General features: G+C 45.2%; 1 pseudogene; it reads right to left on the bottom strand.

Annotated features, from left to right (window-relative positions):
- Positions 1-18,030, bottom strand: part of LOC127198770 (small nuclear ribonucleoprotein F-like) — a 42,981-nt pseudogene extending 24,951 nt beyond the window's left edge.
- Positions 18,031-18,474: the final 444 nt, after the last annotated feature.

Raw genomic sequence — 18,474 nt, 5'->3', positions numbered from 1 at the left:
TGGGAAGTCAGGACAAGGCCACGAAATCCAATGAGGTGGCAGGCAGGATTCCGTCTCTCTTTCTTTGGCTTACTTAATTCCAGTGTCTGACTAATATGTAACTAGACTTAGATGAGAGCTGCAGCAAGAAGAGGCAGGGATGTGGCACTTACCTGCCATCCCCAGGGCCTAGGTTAATTCTTAGTTTAAAAAAGAAAAATTGAGCCAGGTGTGCACTTGGGAGGCAGAGGCAGGCGGATTGTTACAAGTTCAAGGCCAGCCTGGTCTACAAATCGAGTCCAGGACAGCCAAGGCTACACAGAGAAAACAAAAGAAAGAAAAAGAAAAAAAAAAAAAAATTGGGGCCAGGGGAGATGGTTCTGCAGCTAAGAGGGTTTGCTGCTCTTCTGTGGTTTCGGTCCCTGCAGCCATGCTGGGGAGCTCATATCAGCCAGGAACTCCAACTGCAGAACATCTGATGGCTTCCTCTTCTGACCTCCATGGGCACCACATGCACAGACATGCTTTTTTAAGAAAGAAAAATCAAAATTGGAAAGAAAAAAAAAATCAGTCCTATTTGTGAGGCAAGGTGCTGTTTCCCTGTAGTGTCAGCAGGTGGAGGCAGGAAGAGCAGGAGTAGGTAACATAGTGAGTTCAAGGTCAGCCTGGGGATAGGTGTTGCACCATCTCAAAAACAAAAACAAAAAAACAAAACAAAACAAAAAAACCCAAAGGGCAGAAAGGCTAAAGTAAGCAGGGTACTGAGGAGGCACTATCAGTGACTTGTTAGTCCTCTTTATTTCCATTTCTTCTTCCTTCTTCCATTTGCACTTCCTTTTCTGCCCTTCTTCCCCTTCTGAGTGGTAATGACCCCAAGTCCCCAGGCAGACAGAGAAGCTCCAGATGGGGAAGTCGCCTTGACTGATGACACCTGTGGTGGGTTCAGGACGGCAGATCCATACACCGAATCTGCTGGCATCTACCACTTGGAGGCTGTAGACGGAATCTTCTACAGACAGAGTGTCCCCTTTTTCCCTCCTCTAAGACCCCAAGACCTGCATACCATATGCACACAGGCTCAATTCCTCAGAGATAATGCAACCTTCCTGCTTCTGGAGATGCTGTCTGCTTTCACTTATTTCTAAGTCACCTCTATCCCTTCTAATCTAATACCTCCCTCCTTTTTGGTAAGAAATAAAAATAGATCCTTAAACTGGGGCATTGGTCACTTGGTAGAACTCTTGCCTACCAAGTTTCCTGGGTTTGATCCCCAGCTCCGAGGTATGGGGGAGGTATGGCCTTGATTGGCCCTGAGAAATTATTAGAGTGGAGCTTTGGTAGCACAATTGGTAGAGCATTTACTGAATATGCAGGAATCATGGGTCCAGCCCCCATCACAGCTATAATTATGCACATACTTTTGCAATAACTGCACCGTGGATTAGAGGCTGGGGCCATCTGAAGTTTGAAGTCACCCTTGGCTACATAGAAAGTTCGAGGCTGCCTGCTATTTCTAAGACAAACAAACGAACGTCTCACAGAAGTCCAGAGGCAGGAGTCAGGTAGGGGCGGTTTCCAGGAGACTGATGTGTTTGCCCTGTTCTGCTCTGGGTGGGATCTCTCTAAGGCATCACTCTAGTCCTTCTTCCATGGGCCTTTCATCCTGTGTCTAAGGGGACAGGAGAGAAAGAGATTCTAAATCTTCCCCCAGGGAGCAGGAGGTAGATGATGTCACTGGATGAAATGAGGGCATCATGACAGCTAATACAGTCACATCTGTCTTCACGGCTTGGACTGCAGAGTGGTGGAGATAATAGCAGCTGGATCTGCATTTCCTATGATACAGAAGGCCAGCATTTGAGAGATGATAAACATTGGTAGGATCAGAGGGACAAGCTAGGCAGTGGTGTCTGCTCCCTCCGGGTCACACGTGTGAGTGGAGAAGGCAACAGGTACGTGTCACGGTTGGCCTCAGATATCTGCAAGGATGGGCTAATGTCTCTGGTCAGCTCTGCTTCTTTTTTTTTTAGAACCCCTGGAGATGATGCTGGTAGCTAGGCTGGTAGCCAATGGTAGTAACAAACCGTCACCTAGCGTTGGCCCTGTTTTTAGCCTGGGTCTTTCTTGTCCCACCTGCCTCTGTTTCTGTCTTTATATCTCATAATAAACCTCAGGTTCCTTGCTGTGATCAGCTACTGATACCAGCTTGCCTCTAAGTCCACAATTGGCCCTTTAAACACGCTTGGCTCGGCAGGCTCGGACTGGCACAAAAAAGCCTGTGACAGACAATTGTATTTATTCCAGGCAATTGTCCCAGACTTGTTACTCCCTGCTTCCTCTGCACCTGCCTCTCCATACTGTCTGTTCTCCCAGGATCCCAGTTCATCCTTACCAAACATGGCAGACAGGCTGGAGCTTCTGTCCAGAACAACCCAAGGGTGTGAGTTAACCCTGCCGCTGGGGTAGGGAAAACAAACAGGAGGTCTCACATGATCTGTAGGTATTCTCCCATTGGCCCTGGCTTTTCCAGCTTACTAAGACACTGGTAAGGCTAGCTGGGTTCCTCCCCAGCACCAACCGGCTAGACCAGGTTTCCCAGGTCCCTTTTGAAAGGGTGGTGTGTGGAATGCAGGTCCTGCCCTAGGAAGGCTGATCCATTAAAGAAGTAGAGGACAAAGATCAGGATGACTTCAAAGACCCAGGAGGCCCAAGCCTAGCACTTCTGGTTACTGCATGGCAGTGGTGCAATCCCCACTGATTTTTATTTACCCTTTTGTACCCTGCGCCCTAGCCTTTCTCTGACTTGCCCAGCCTTCTGAGGGAATGACTTTTAGCTTTTTCCTTGGGGTCCTCTGGCTCTCCATTCTGCAGGCCTCCTTCTTCTTGGTCTTTCTTGGTCCACTGAGATCCCTACACTCTCTCTCTGAAAGACTGGGAGGTAGAGAGTAAAGCAGACCAGATATGGTGGGGAGGGCAGAGGGAGCAGAGGCTAAAACAGTAGAATGAAATGTCTATCCTTAAACCTGTAGGACCCAGAGCATGGCTGAGGCAAGAAGCAGGGATGACTGCAGTTCCCTGTAAATCTGATTCTTTCTGTTTTACCCTGACCTGATACATGGCAGAGTGAGATTCCTATTGGGGTTCTCAGTCTCTTTAATAAAATAATAAGAGTAGACTCAAACATAAATTCAAGGACACTTTTTTGAGAGTGTAAAAGAAGGGGCTGGAAAGATGACCCAGTGGTTAAGAACATATGCTGTTCTCAGGGGACCTGAGTTAAGCACCCAACAACACCCATGTTGGCGGGGCTCACAACCATGTAAGACTCCAGCTCCACGGTATCTGACACCTCCACTCTCCAAAGACACCTGCACTCACATGCGCAGATCCAACACAGACACAAAATTAAAAATGAAATAATTTTAGTCAGGCATGGTGGTACACACCTTTAATTCTAGCCCTCAGGAGGCAGATTTCTGAGGTCAAGGCCAGCCTGTCTATATAGGGAGTTCCAGGACAGTCAGAACTACACAGAGAAGCCCTGTTGCAAAACAAAAAACAAAACAAAAAAAAAACCTGAAAGCAAACCAACAACCAATCATACACACACACACACACGCACACACACACACCACCACCACCACCACACAAACAAACAAACACACAAACAAACAAACAAACAAAACCCAAAGCAGGCAAGGTATAACCTCATCACTTCCTGGATGAGGGGAAATGGAAAAGCCATACCGTGATGGAGTCTGACACATGGTGAACCGGCAGCTCAGAATGTTGGGGAGGAAAACCACAAGTGTTAAGGGAGGCATGTTTAGAACAGAGAGAAGAAAAGGGACACAGGAGATATAGTACTCTTACATGGGTCCTGCCCATTAGCTACCTCATGAGGGGTGGGGATTCTGGGAAGGAAAAGTGTGGTATCTCAACAAAGAACTACCTATTCTGAGGCTGGAGAGATGTCTTACAGGTTAGGAGCACTGGCTGCTATTACAGAGGACCAGGGCTCAATTCCTACCATGCACATGGTGGTTTACAACCATCAATACCTCCAGTTCCAGGAGATCAACTACCCTCTTCTGACCTCTGTGAGCACCAACCGTGCACATGGTGCATGTACAAACATGCATTGCATGTACAAACATGCAGGCAAAACACACAAAAAGTAAAACAAATAAATCCAATTACTAAAATGTTTTTTAAAAAATAACTATTCTGCATTTTTTTTTTTTTTTTTTTTTTTTTTTGGCATGGCTTAAGGCAAACCCACTTTTCTAAGGGTAATATCTTAGCCAAAGTGACTGGACCAGCCCGTCTGAAATGCTGGGTCTCCAAGTCTATTCTCTTGACCAGGACCTTTTTTCCCCCTACTCCAGCCCTGCCAAGATGGGCACTTAATCCTGTAAAGTGGCAGAGCAGGGAAAGGGCAGGAACAGGGCTAAGAAAATTCCTGCACTTCTGGGTGACAACCTGTACTTTCAATAAGCCAGGTCCCATTCCTCCTCAGTGAACCAATCAAAGCAGTCAAACTGATAGTGAAAGGCAGAAAAAATAGATTTATTCAATATGGCCATGTGGGGAAGAGGGACAAAGAGATCCAGCAACTCCCCTCGTCTGCCTTCAAGGGTAGTGTTTAACTAGAAAGCAAAAGATGGGCATAAGGAAACAGTGGGACAAGGCGTGGTCCTTGCCCATCACTGTCTCTGGTACAGGTCTGTCTTGCAAGGCTGTCTAGCAAACTGTAAATCTTTTTCCCTGAGATAAGTTCCGAGTCTGGATGCCCACAGGGCAGATTTCTAAGGAAATTATAATTCAACAGTCTGATGGCTAAAGAGAGGTACACTGAGTGTCTCTTTAGAATGTATCCATTCTTGATGGACCATTTACACTATCATGTGTGTCATCAAAACTCCCCGAGGGCAGAGAACCTCGGAAACCCTGGAGATGGCTTGGTATAGTGGAATTCAACCACACAGTGTACCTGTAACTGTAAGCAGGCCACTCAAGTTCTCTGAACTCAGCTTCTTCCTCTATAAAGTACAAATAATACACATAAGAATTCCATTTAACAAGGTCCTAAGGACTCCATTTGAAGGGGCAGAGTGAGCCTGATCAGAGCTCTACTGTTCAACTCATGGTGTTTAAATCTCAATATTTACCCTTAAACCCTAATCAAGGATTTGAGGTGGAACCATACTCAAGAGGGGAATATGAGGACCGGACACTGCTAAAAGGACATGGCTAGAGTCATATAGCCTCCATGAGCACCAGTGAATTCTGGTTAAAGTCACATAGCCGCAGATAGACCCTGTGAGCTCCCCCTCAGGGTCCCACCATTTTGTATGGATGGTTGACCCCTGCATGCAGGCTGTTTTTGCAGAATAAACACTCTTTGTTTTTACATGCTATTTGAGTCTGGGTTCTTCCTTCGGCGATTTTTGCACACTTACACATTTAAGACCTATCAAAACCCTGCCCACAGATGCTTTGCAAAGTATAGCTCTTGCCATCATGCTTCGTTTTCCTCATGGTTAAAAAAAAAAATGGGGATAATAAACTATCCATGTCCTTGAGTTGTTTTGAAGTCTAACCAAGTTAATCTTAATAAGGGCCGTAGGAAGGTGCCTAGGCCACAGTAAGCTCTGCATGAATATCATTAAATGAAATTATTCATCCCACTAATTTCCAGTGCTTCGCGCTGGTAGATTCCTCAGAAATATTGTTGAAATTAGTTTCATGCATTCACCAGAACTATGAAAGACTTAAAAGTGGCTTCTTCCGGGATGACCATTGTTTCTGTTGTTTTCCTCTCCTGTTAATTTCTCAGGTTGTACCCTGCTTCAATGCCTGCGCCCCTTCCAAACGTCATGTTGACACTCCAGCCCTAGTTCTACAGTATTAAGGGGTTAGACCCTAAGTACCATGACCTTCTAGAGTGGACTCAAACTTAATGAAAAGACTAGAGGGGACTAGCTTAAGCTCCCGTACCCTTCCATCCCTCTCGTCATATGGAGATGGTTTGTGTCCCCTCTTGAGGGTGGAACAACAAGGCTCCATCTTTAAAGCAGACATCTGGTACTGCTTGCTCTTTGGCCTTGAAAGTTCCCAGCCCCCACATGTGAGAATGTATTTCTACTGTTTATAAACTTAGCCAGATGTTAATATTTTGTTAGCTTCATAACAGACCAAGGCAAGTCCAGCTCCATCAACCCTTTCTGTTTTCTTTTTCTCTCTGATCAGTGTTTTCTCTTCCAGGAAAGGAGCTGATGGTTAAAGCCCACATTTACCAGGTAAATTTGTGAGCAGACACCATTGTGCAGCCTGCATCTTCATGTCTCCCTCCTACTGCCCTGTTTCCAGGGTTTCCTTTTGTGAATTTCCACTGAGGTGCCCAGAATCTCCCTGAACATTGTGTCTAATCCTAATTAAGTACATGGTCATTAAATTTGTATGAGGGATTCAAGTGCATATCCTGGCTATAAAGCTTTAAAAAGATAGAAATCTACCAGAAACATTGTGAGAATGGTTCAGGTGCTCTGGTAGTCACTCTGTTGGCTTCATTTCTTCTATTGATTGAGTGTCCTGTTCATCTATAAGACTGTGCGTGTGTGTGTGTGTGTGTGTGTGTGTGTGTGTGTGCGCGCGCACACACATTTATCAGAAATACATTTTACCATGTATTAGGTCCCTGGTAAGCTCTTTCAGCTATATCCTCCCCCTCCCCCCCCCCCCCCCCCCCCCCCCCCCCCATTTCGTCTTCATATGACCTCTATCAGTTAGTTGACAGTACATTTTGTAGGTGAGGATGAAGTTTAGGACTTGTCCTAGGTCACACAACTAGTGACAGTCCTTGGACCTGACTCCAACTCTCACGCTTCCTCTGTATTCACAGGCTCTACACAGGTCGCCTAAGATCACAGGAAAGCACGGAAAATGCAGATGTCTACATTACGATTCATAACAGTAGCAAAAGTACAAAGTAGCAACGAAAGCAATGTGATAGCTGGGAGTCACCATGCCCTGAAGAACTGTAGGAAAGGGTGGCAGCATTAGGAAGGCCCGGAGCGTCTTTCCTGTCGCAGCCTCTACACAGTGCCAAACCCTTGCTACTCCCTGCTCTACGACCTGTCGCCGACTCTCAGAGTTTCAGCCCAAGAACTAGAACAGGAAGTGTTTTTAAACAGCCTGTCCCTTCCTCTAAATAATTAAAGAAGATGCTATCAGGCAGATCAGGTTTTTATTAGCTCATCTCAAGTTCGCTGCTGCTTGCTCTCATTCAGGACTGGATTGACGGTTGAGGCAGACAGTGAACAGAGGAAAGCGCTCCCATTTGGGAGCACATTGCAGTCTGGGCCATTCACCTCCTAGCCAGACTCTTTGCCAGCGGGATAGAGAATGAACTCAACTGGCGGGTTACACTGCTTTGGAAACAAACTTAAAGGCAATGAATGAACGAAGTAATGAATGAAATAATTGTTGAGTCCTGCTAATAGTGGGTGGAGCGTGGGCAGCACAAGGCTTTGGGAACACTAGCTCCAGGCCCTTGCAGGCTGCAAAGCAGCTCCACAAACGGAAAATAAGCAGCAGGGGGCAAAGAAATGTCTAAACCGGGAAAGTGGAACACAACTCCCATTAACACATATCTTCCAAACCTCAGGCTCAGCAACACTGTGTCCCTTAGTGGAGTACACAGGCCAGGAGCCCCACCCCACACAGCAGGGTGTCTCCTAGCAGCCCATCGGACAATAGGGAGGAAACTGGTTTCCTAGGAAGCAACTTCTCTATCAGCAAGGGAGATTGTGCATTTGCATAGAGGAGAGGTAGGGTTCCCCATGGGAGGGTTTCCATCTGCTGCCCCAGCTCCCAATTTAGAGAGCAACCCTGTTCAAGGGATGCCGTGAGGTGCACGTTTTAATACGGATGAGTGTTGATTTAGAGATTAATAGTCTCCTGGCCAAGGCAGCGAACTGAAATTGGACCCACCAGGAGCCCTTGAGCTGACTCTTCCTAGTGTCCTCTCTTACTAAAAATAAACTGAGGTCAAACGCTCCATGCAGTCGGGGTTAGGGGCAAATTGAGGAGCCACTGAAAAATATGTATGCTCCCCAGCACATTGCAGGGCGTATGTAGATTTTGTTAAACTCCTGTCAGTTTGACTTCTTGCCTTGCCTTACACTGGAATTTAGTGTGCCAGGGAGGTTATTAGCCTTGTGTCTTGTCAGTTTAATATCCTGTTTCTGGAGGAAAAGAGAAAACCTTAGGGAATATCAGGTACTTTGCATGGGATGATACCCTCTGATGAAAATTTCTGTGTAGTTGTCCAAAGGCATTTTTGCCTAACTGCCTGGGTCTGCAAGACCGTAAGACCCTCACTTTCATCTGGCTTCTGATGTGGTCTCTCGTACATAGGGGATAGCCACACCCTTTCTGGATTACAGCAGGCACTGTGGGTCAGTCCAGTCCATCTAAGGGAGTGTGCCTGGAACAATGGCCCCTTTTTGTCCTCTGCCCACCTACGCCTGTTGACTCAACCTTGAGACTTGAGAAAACAGAAAACATTTCTGCCCACCTCCTCCTCCTCTGCTAAGTCACTGAGCCTCTCCCAGCGTCAGGGGCCTCAACTCTGAATGAGTAGATCAGACCGGGGAATTTCTTACAGTCACGACCACAGATCCTTTTTTTCTGGGGCAGTGCCAATTCACATCACCATTTCCCTGTCTCTGGGAAGGCACTAGGGGTTGTCAGGCTAAATGTCCTAGTTTTGGATTCTGAAAATGTCACTGTATTTAGGATTCTTTTTCCACACTGACACTCTAAGCCACCAGGAGTCTAGTAAGCAATAACCTTGAGTGACTGTTCTAATTATTCCCTGGGTAACTTTGGCCAGGATGGTCATTCAGTCAGGGATTTAAGGCCCTTATGGGTAATATGCATTGGACTAGATAGACAGCCCTTTGGCTAAAGATGTTTGATTCAGTGACTTGGAAACCATCTGTTCTGGCAAAGGCAGTGCGGACCCCTGAGTGTGTATATGAAACCCATTTTTTCCCCTTTGGTTTGTCGAGACAGGGTTTCTCTGTAGCCTTGGCTGTCCAGGCTGGCCTCGAACTCACATCTATCTGCCTGCCTCTGTCTCCCTGAGTTCTGGGATTAAAGGCCTATGCCACCATGCCTGGCTCCTATTGTTAGGGTTCTGCTTCAGTCTGCCTACCTGTGATGCCATTGCTTCCCTGCCATGGGGGCCATATAAAAGAACAGACCCTCCATGTGGTCTCTCTCTCTCTCTCTCATCTTTCTTATTCTTACTCTTCCTGTCTCTAGCTCTCTGTCTCTGTCTCTGTCTCTGTAGGGTACCCCTCTCCCTTTCCTTCTCTCCCCATGCTCATTTAATAAACTCCTCTACAACATAATATCTGGCATCTGTTACCTTATTGTTTTATTACCTTATCTTTCTGCCTTAATTATTAAACATAAAATCTACTTTTTTTTTTTTTTTTAAACAGTGCTGGGGGTAGTGTTCAGTGTAGAGAGCTTGCCTCACAAGCTGGAAGCCTGAGTGAGGTTTCATTCCCTGGGCTGGGGGAGATGAAGGGGGGTTAAAAGAGACCTGAAGACCATTTCCTAAGTAGATCATCAGCCCAAAGGATGGTGTTTCTGAGGAGGGTGTTACTTTGGCACCTAGAGAAAAGCCTGGGAGCATCATCCTAGCTGCCTACACTGAAGGAAGAAACTTTACAGTGAGTGTCAGCAAACTCTCAGGGAAAACTTCCTGTGCAGTCCTTCCTTTGGAAGATGAAGGGAGAATTGGACTGAGGGAGAGGTCTTAACCCTATTGATGTTGTGCTTTTTCTTCAGTATTTTCATTATCAAAGAAAAGTCTAGAAGTGTAACCTTGAGGAATTCAGGACTTGGGGTTTGTGCCCAGTGACAAGCTCGTATTAGAACAATTATTCAAGCCCCTTTGACTCTGTTTTTGCATATGAGTGGCTTTCTCCAAGCTTTCCTGTTTGGAGATTGTATAGAATTTCAAGAGTTCCGGCATCAACAGGAGGATATTTTGAGAGGAGTGCCTTCCAGGACCTTAATGCAGTAGATTGTTGTCAAGGTGTGTTTGATATACTTTAACCTATGTCTCCATTTATGTGTCCACTGCTTAGCTGTGTGCCTGGCATCTAACAGATATCTGTTGGTAATTTAAGGTTTCTGTTTCTATTTCCGGTTGAGTTCTTGAGTTTTTTTTTTTTTTATTATTTTATGCCAGTCATTTCTTCTTAACTTGTTTCCCTTCCAGTTTTTGGCTCATTGGAAAGACAAAGCAGAAAACAATGAAAGAATAGAAATTAAGCTGAAGAACTGGGTGCCAGGCAGCCCAGGAGAGATGTCAGAGAAGGCAACAGAAGCTGCAGAGAGAGACCCAAGTCTCCAGCCTGAACCCTAGGATTGACTTTGGCTCCTCTGTCACCTTTGCCTCTCATGTCTCACTCCACACCAGCCTCTGGAGTCCCCTTGCTGGGCTGTTCTCAGGCTGTCTTACTGCCAGTATCTCTCTGCTTCTGATTTTTTTTTTTAGTCCTGGTGACACATTCCTGTCGTCCCAAACTTGGGAAATAGAAGCTGAAGGATCAGGAGTCCAAGACCATTCAGGGTATATTACAAATTTGAGACCCTCCTGGCTATATGTGAAGAATATCTGAATATTGGGGGGCTCCCTCCTGGACCCTCGATTAGGCACAAACCACACCCATACACAGGCTTTCACAGAGAGGCTCTTTATTAAGTTAAAAGTAGCTGCTTTCTGACTCAGGCAGAAAATAGCAGCAAATGGCTTTGCAGGTGTGATTTTTTTTTTTTTTTTTTTTTTGGTTTTTCGAGACAGGGTTTCTCTGTATAGCCTTGGCCATCCTGGACTCACTTTGTAGACCAGGCTGGCCTCGAACTCACAGCGATCCACCTGCCTCTGCCTCCCGAGTGCTGGGATTAAAGGCATGTGCCACCACGCCCGGCTTGCAGGTGTGATTTTTAAGGAGAGAAAAAGGGGAGGTTTGTGTTAGAATGGGTTAGGATGTGATGGTGTATTTTGATTGGGCATGTCAGTTAGGTGAACCAGAAGGGGCTTTTGATTGCTGGACTTTGGTAATCATTCTCAGGCAGGAATGAGCCTGGCATAAGAAAGTGTCCAAATAAGAGAATAGTGTAGGCCGGGCATGGTGGCACACGCCTTCAATCCCAGCTCTTGGGAGGCAGAGGCAGGTAGATCACTGTGAGTTCGAGGCCAGCCTGGTCTACAAAGTGAATCCAGGACAACCAAGGCTACACAGAGAAACCCTGTCTAGAAAACAAACAAACAAACAAACCCAAAAGCCAAAACAACAACAACAACAACAACAAAAGAATAATGTAACTAGTGTTAGCTACTTTGTGGGTTCCTTTTTTCTCTCTTCCATCCTTTCCACCTTTATTAACCCTCTATCACGAGATAGGAGAGAAAAAAGGATAGAGAGGAAAGGGGGAGATGTTATCATTAGACTACTTCCTGCTGGTTAGGGGTATTGAGTTTCTTGGGGAAAGTTTGATCTTTGCAGACAAGATACCTAATTTCTTCTTGTTTTTTGCACATGAGGACTTGACAAACCATAACCAACCAACAGAATCCAACCATCAGCCAGCCAACAACAGCAACCCTGCCTCTCAGGGCCCTAGCATTTATATATCCTCTGAAAAGTTCCAAGAGTTCCAAAGGTCACACACTTGCAGAAACTATTTGCAGATGGCAAAACCACGCCCCTGCTAGAGCACAAGGCAAACCATAGTCACCTGCTGTGAAGCAACCTTCTATCTCCTCACCTGGGATTAAAAGGAAAACATATTCCCATAATATTTCTGTGGGTTTTTTTTTTTTTTTTTTTTTTTGGTTTGTTTTTGTTTTTTTTTTTTTTAAGAAACCAAAATTTCAGAGGCTGGAGAGATGGCTGTTGTTAAGAGCACTGCCTGCTCTTCCAAAGGAACCGGATTCAATTCCTAGCACCCACATGGCAGCTCACAACTGTCTGTAACTCCAAGATCTGACACCCCTACACCAAGGCACATAAATTAAAAATTAAATGAAATATTTAAAAAAAGAAAGAAACCAAAATTTCAAAATTCTCACTAACAGAATGACCTTGATGGTTACTTTAGAGATGTAATCTATAGCTTACAAGGGAAAGGGAAGAGAATTGAGCAGGGCTTGCCTTCGCCATGTTTGCCAGGCATGCTAGGGCCCTTCAGTTTGTAGCTGAGGTGGTAGAATGCCTGCATGAGGTCCTCAGTATAATCCCAGCTTCACATCAGGCAGCTGTGGTAAAACATGACTATAATCTTAACACTCAGAGTGGATGGAGGCAGGGGGATCTGAAGTGCAGTACCATCCTTGGCTACATAGAGAGTTCGAGGCTATCCTGGCTGATCAATTTTGTCTTAAATAAATAAATGAATGAATAAGTAATTAAGTAAAACATTGCATTTGTATGGAGTATGTTTTTCCTTGTTGTTATTCCCTAAATAATACCACAGAACAACTCTTTTTATGGCACCCACATTGTATGTAATCTAGAGAGAATCTAAACTATACGGTAGGCTGTGCGTGGGTTATGTGTCAATCCTAAGGCATCTTAAGGGCAGAATACAAACATCTGGGCATGTCGGTATCCCAGGGCTCTGGAACCAATTCTCCATGGATGCTGTGGACACCTGAATAAGTGCTCAGGACAGTTCCTCCTTTGGCTGGCACTCAGGTACTACTTTACCTTTATTCCAAGGAAGAGAAGAGGTACGTAGGACTAGATATTGTGGCATCTCAGAGGCAGCAGAAGAGATTAACTTGGTAAAGAGAATAGTATAACTAACGTGGTTGAGATGTCTGGGTTCTGGGACTAGTGTAGGATGTTTCACCTAAGAGGAAACATCAACTCAAGTGAGACTGCCAGAAGATAATACATTAGACACAGGGCGAAAAGAGAGTGCCCAGTCTCAAAAAAATGCCTTTTCATCTAAATTCGGGAGCTACCACATACTGCTCCCTTTTTGGAGTGTTGCAATGCACCTAGGTACCCTGTCCTATAGCAGCATTGAAATTTCTGATACACCAGGTATCTCTATAATAGTTTGATCAAATAACATCTTTGCCCTGCATCTGTAAGACAGATGACTCCTTGGAGAATCAGTGGACTCCCTTTGGAATCTCCTGCCCTCAAGTAAACACGTGGGAATTGTCTGCATGACTGCAGAGAGAATTCTCTCGCACTGGCACATATTATTTTAAAAGAATATTGTTATTTTCCTTTCCTCTGTAGTCTGGTGGCTCGAGCAATAGGGAGCCCAAGAGCACTGTTTAAAATTAACTGCACATTTCCCTTCGCTTGTCTGGTGTGAACGCTGCCTCCTACCCACTTCCTTCCGTAGTAGGTTAGCCTATGCTAGAGTCATCTGGATACAATGTTGCAACATGCACTCTTTCAAGGGATCTCCTTTGGGGTTGTGTCTCTTTCACAGAGCTTTACTTTCAGGGCTTCTTAAAAAAAAAAAAAAAAAGTAAAAACAACTGAGTTCTCTAAGTGGTTACTTTAGTGTAATATCATTATTACAGTTTTTCCCTTTCTCTGGAATCAAGGCTGTTTCAGCTCCTCAAGGACTTCTTGGCATTTCCGGGAGGTTCATTATTCTGTTGTGCTTGAAGGATGTGGCATCCTGTTTGCGCTGCAAACAGCAAAATGAAATTTCCCCCTTAGGACGCTGACAGAGCCTGGGGGTCACTTCCGCCAAAGGAATCCCATCTGTACTGGATCAGCATCCTGGCCCCAAGAGACAGGGCTGGGATGAGAAGGGAAGCAGAAGCGATGTTGACCTTCTAGGCTCGTGTTTGAGTTGTCACTGTGAGCAAATGCTAATGAGAGCAGCCACAGAGAGCCCAGAGCAATGAGCCAGCATTAACCATTGAGTGACATGAACACAGTGTACATGGCACAAGCTGTCCCAGTTCTTTGAGTACTGTCAGGACTTTCCTATGTAAACAAAACGACTAAAGACCCCTCTGAAACTCTAGGTCTCTTACCTCACGTCACTGAGGAGCCCTGAGTGACTGAGCACACAGCAACAACCTGCCAGGGCTTGGCTTTGGTCCTGCTCTAACCAGAGCTCTGTCCTCCTCGGTCTTGGGCCTTCAAACATGGCCCGTACACCTCATGTCCTCCGACAACCTGCCTTAGCAGAGTGAGGTCATTAGTGGCTGTCTGCTCATCTACGGATTCTGGAAGGAGAGGAGCTGGGGAGTCACACAGAGAGAAAAGGGACCCCACTTGTTTTGGATGTGGTGTAATACTAGCTTAGTACACTTAGGTCCCTTTCTCTACCCAGGTGGCTCCCACAGCAGCACCAAGGGTTTTAGTACAGTATCTCAGGCCATACAAATCTGACTTTACTAAGGGGCGGCCATAATTTTCTTTCCTTAAGGCTCTCATTTCAAGACAGGTGTGATGGTGCATGCCTCTAATCCCAACACTGAGGCCAGGGGATCATGAGTTTGAGGTCAGCTAGTTGTACAACATTACAAAATAATGCCTCAAAACAAACAAAACCAACCTCCAGCTCTGGGTGCGATAAGAAGGCTCTCCCCCAGCAGACAGAGACCTAAACACTGGAATTTAGACAGATGAGATTGCTGCTGACATTTTTTTCATACATAAAAAGCAAACTTAGGGCCAGTGAAGTGGCTCAGTTGGTAAAAAGCACTTGTTGCATAAGTCTGGTCCCTGGAACCCCACACTGGAAAGAGAAAACTCGCTCTTGAAAGTCCTCTGACACATGTGGCACACGCATGCCCACAACTCATGCTCCTCCAAGACATACAGATGCTATACACATACACACACACACCACACACATACACACACCACACACATACACACAACCACACACATACACACAACCACACACATGCACACAACCACACACATACACACAACCACACACATACACACACCACACACATACACACAACCACACACATACACACAACCACACACATACACAGACACACACACACCACAGCACACACACACATACACCACACATATACACACACACACCACACTACACACATTATACAAAACACAAACATACACCCCACCACCACACACACACACTACACACATACACATACACCATATACCACATACACACAACACACACATTACACAAACCACAAACACACACCCCATAACACCCACACCCCCCCCACACACACACACACGGGGCTGGGAACACGGCTCAGTGATTAAGAGCACTTGCTGCATAAGTGTGAAGACCTGTGCCTGTAACCGTAGTGCTGTCGTGGGCAGAGACAGGAGGATCACTGGGACTTGCTGATCACTATCCTAGCTTCAGGTTCAGGAGAGACCCTACCTGGAGGGAATACAGTGGAAAGTAATAAAGCCCGCCATATCCTCTTATGGCCTCTATGCAGTCACACACTCACAAGTGCAATCACCACACACACACATACACACAAGCAAACACACTTCTTTTTAAAGGAAAATATTCCATTCACATGCATACATGTTGGCAAAACACTCATACATGTGAAATAGAAATAAACATATCTTTTTTCAAAAGGAAAGAATGAGGAAAAAGAATGCTCAATGAATGATAGCTGTACAAATCTCCCTCTTGAAAAATGCCAGGCGGTGGTGGCGCACGCCTTTAATTCCAGCATTTGGGAGGCAGAGGCAGGCGGATCGCTGTGAGTTCGAGGCCATCCTGGTTTACAAAGTGAGTCCAGGATGGCCAAGATAACATAGAGAAACCATGTCCCAAAAAACCACACACACACACACATACACACACACACACACACACACACAAAAGAAAAAAGAAAAGAAAAAAAGAAAAATGGTTTCTTCAGATGACCAGTGAGTGCCTATTTGGTTGTGTTTAGTCACGAGCAAGTTCTTTACTCAGGGGCTAGCCCATCCCATGAGTAGGCACGTCTTAAATGCTCTGCTAGGTAGTTTTTATTGTCAGGACAAATAGCGGACACAAATACTTTTTAAAGGAGAAAATATTGTTTGGCTCATGACTCTAAAGGCTTTGTTCGGTTGACTCATTCTGTTGTTTCAGAGCTGAGGTGTGGGCAATGGTGAGGCAGAGAGCTACTTCACTTCAGCACAGCCAGGAAGCAGGAAGAGCTGGGGACACACTTTGGATGATGCCTCCTCCAAGTAGGCTCCGCCTCCTTAAGTTTCTATGCCTCCAATAACACCATCAAGCTATGAACTGTCAGGAGATTGATCCATGGGTTAGGCAAGAGTCTCATGACTTAACCACTTCTCAATAGCAGCAGGAGCCGAAGATCAAACCTTCAACATGGAAGCTTTTCCAGGGGACGTCATTCAACCAACTGCAACACGTAGAGTTGAAATATCCTTCTCTCTAACTTGTAGTGATTTTTTTTTTCCTCCTTTACCTCCTGAGGTAAAACAGTAAGGCAGCCATGTATTCCCATATGATACTTGGATTGCTCTCTCTTCTGTGTTGAACATCTCTAATGCCTTAAAACTTTTTGAGTGAATTTTCCTTTTTTTTTAAATAAAAAATTAAAACTAACAGTATATGTTTATGAGGTACAAATGAGATGGTTTGACAATATGTATACAATGTGCAATGCTTATTTTTTTTAAAAAAAAAACTGGGATTTCTGTACTTTTTAAAAAAATTTTTTAAAGACTAAAATAGTCAACTTTTTTTTATTAATTTATTCAGATTACAACTTAATTGTTCTCCCATCACTTGTATCCTCCTTTCCTCCCTCCCTCCCATCCGCACTCTATTCCCCTCCCCTAGGTCATGGGGTTCTCCTTCCCCACTATATGGTCATAGGCTATCAAGTCTCATCTTGGTAGCCTGCTTATTCTTTCTTTGAGTGCCACCAGGGCTCCCCACCAAGGGGAGGTGGTCAAATATGGGACACCCGAGTTCATGTCAGAGTCAGTCCCCATTCTCCACATAACTGTGGAGAATGTCCTGTCCATTGGCTAGGTCAGAGTAGGGGTTCGATGTTTAATACTTGTATTGTCCTTGGTTAGTGCAATCGTTTGAGCAGACCCCCCCTGGGCCCTGATCCACCCATCATGATGTTCTTCTTGTAGGTTTCTAAGATCCTCTGGGCCCTTCTATTTCTGAACTTTATATACCTTTGAAGTCTACTCCTGGAGCGAGGTTTGAGACACATGATACATCTGGATGGACTATGGCCTCCTTGCTGCACAACAGAGCTTGAAAAGCTAGTCCCCATCTCTCAGAACTCGGTCTACTTTATTAACTTTCTATGACTTGAACCGAGGGCCTCACACATGCCAGGCCAGTGCTATATTGCTGAATCTATTGCTGAACTAAACCCCATAATGTCTGCCCAAATCTTCACAGTGCTGACTACCCAACTGACCTCTCTTGAGTCATTTCCTCCTCCTTCTCTTCCTCTTCCTCAGTACTATTATTGTTACTATTCTTGAGATTGGATCTCACCATATTGCCCAGACCTGGGCTTGAGTATTTTGGCCTATAGACATACCTCACTTCATTCAGCAACAAATGTCTTAATACTTATTAATAATTATGAGGGTGTTCTTCCTGGAAGCCACTCCTATTTATGAGCCATCTTTTATTTTATTTTATTTTCAAGTTTAAAAAAAATCTTTATTGTATAGAAATACATACATATATATAAAATCCCCCCAAAGATGCTGTTCTCTCATTTCCCCATCTTCCTCCTCCTCTTCAATGCTTCTGATATAAAGGACATTATTACACCTTATCAGAACTTCACCCAGATGTCCAGATCATGCCCCATGTACGCATTCTTCTGTATTCGCCAGCTGCATGTTCATGTAGCTGTCCACAGAGACCAGGTAGCCCTTGGACTCCATTCCCCACTTAAGTTTTACCATCACTGACTTTCCTGTCAACCCATTGAGAAAAGGCTTGAGATTGAGGGGTAAACTCATTGCGAACACCTGTGAGCGCTGCACTTCACTAGCCGCCGACCCTGCCGCTGCCGGCCCCTCGTGACTGGAGCAGCTGCAGCTAAACGGAACAGCCCAACGCTAGGAGAAATGCATGAGCAATCTTTTAAAGGCCTGGAGACTACCCTACAAGCTTCAGTGCAGTCACCCCAGGGCTGACAGCCCCTTTCTGCAAGCAAAGTTCTGTTCCTACGAGTGGACTGAAACCGCACTTGGAGGATTGAGGAGGACTCCGTCAGAGAAGGCTGATTTTTCAGGACTGGAGGCCACGACAGCCCAGCTTTCATAGAAGCAGTGTGGAGAAATGTTAGGTAGGAAATTAGATGTTTTGGGGAAATTGAAACTAATTTGGGAACTATGACAGGTGGAGAGATGGGGAAAGCAAATGGGAACTTGGGAAGTCAAGGGATAAAATCAGGGAGATGTCACT

The sequence above is a fragment of the Acomys russatus genome, chromosome 14 (genome assembly GCF_903995435.1).
Source record: "Acomys russatus chromosome 14, mAcoRus1.1, whole genome shotgun sequence".
NCBI lineage: Eukaryota > Metazoa > Chordata > Mammalia > Rodentia > Muridae > Acomys > Acomys russatus.
This window is presented reverse-complemented; position numbering and strand designations above follow the sequence as displayed.